Source organism: Megascapheus bottae, chromosome 20 (genome assembly GCF_031878675.1).
Source record: "Megascapheus bottae isolate mThoBot1 chromosome 20, mThoBot2.hap1, whole genome shotgun sequence".
NCBI classification, from domain to species: domain Eukaryota; kingdom Metazoa; phylum Chordata; class Mammalia; order Rodentia; family Geomyidae; genus Megascapheus; species Megascapheus bottae.
The window spans coordinates 18,798,225-18,799,504 of record NC_143528.1 but is presented as its reverse complement, the minus strand read 5'-3'; the positions used below and the strand labels follow the sequence as shown (position 1 = coordinate 18,799,504).

Sequence of the window (1,280 nt, the reverse complement as noted above, 5' to 3'; positions counted from 1 at the left end):
TTGTTCTATATTCTGGAGGTCCTTTCATTTAGCATCAATCTATATAGCCTTATGTATCTAGGTTAATAATGGAATTTTATCTTCATTATTTTCTTGTGGTTTGCAATAACTCATGTATTTATGAATTGTTTATTTTTAAACGTGTACTTAAGCCCTGTTCTTTTTTTAAAATTTTATTTTCATTGATGGGGTGATGAACAGGAGTTGCAGTAACATTCGTCAGGTGGTGTGTACACCACTTACATTACTTCTTGAACATTGGAGGCCCTGTTCTTTTGTTTTTCATTCATTGACTTTTATTTTATGCTGATCAAATAAAAAGTAATGAATAAACATTGCTTCTTTCTCTGCTTATGTCTTTTGTGACTCTTTCATTATGAAAGAATTTATTAACATTGATTTTTAAAAACATGGAAAGCTTCACGAATTTGAGTGTCATCCTTGCACAGGGGCCATGCTAATCTTCTCTGTATCATTCCAATTTTAGTATGTGTGTTGCCAAAGTGAGCACGGCCCTAATATTTTTATCATGAGTCACCAAACCAATTTTTTTTAATTTAGAGGAATAATACATCTAGTTTTGAAGTTCCTATCAACACCATGAACTTGACAGAGAAAAAAGCATCTTTCGTCAATAGCTCTTGTATATGTTGAATTTTCTTAATTTTCTACTAGAAGTTATTTACCTCTTAAGTATATGACCAGGAGTAGTGTCTGGAGAAAGTTATGTCAAATTTAGAAGACTAACAAAGCAAAATAGGACAAGACCTCAAAATTTACTTGGGTAAATATTATTATTTAGTGGTAACAAAATAAAAATTGTAATGAAAATCAATGATTGAAAATAACAGCTAAAGACAACACAAAAGCTTTCCCTTTTATACTTATATAGTAATAGAAGTACTGACATTGTTATCTGATTACAAATTTTAAGTCATCTTTCAAATTCCTTTCAATGAAGATTTTTAAAAATGTTATTGTCAGGAGAATGTATAGAGGGGTTACAGTTACATTCATCACATAGTTGGTGCACTACTTCTCACATATTGATACCCCTTCTCATGTTTTTGTTCCCATTTCCCTCCTCCTGCCCCCTCCCCATCATCTTGTTTTCCCTCCCTTTCCTTCCCTATTTCAAATGAACAAATAAATGTACAATATACTAGGTAACAAAGTCAGATACAGTAACAACATGAGATTAACTAAAAAGGCAAAAAGAAGGAAAGAAGAGAAATAACATAGTACATTAAGAACAACAATCATACAAGACAAAACCTCTC

At 31.5% G+C, this 1,280-nt stretch overlaps 1 non-coding gene across 1 annotated transcript; it reads right to left on the bottom strand.

Annotated features, from left to right (window-relative positions):
• Positions 1-404: 404 nt before the first annotated feature.
• Positions 405-511, bottom strand: LOC150049241 (U6 spliceosomal RNA). Its single transcript, XR_016539053.1, has one exon. It is a non-coding gene; the product is annotated as a U6 spliceosomal RNA (small nuclear RNA).
• Positions 512-1,280: the final 769 nt, after the last annotated feature.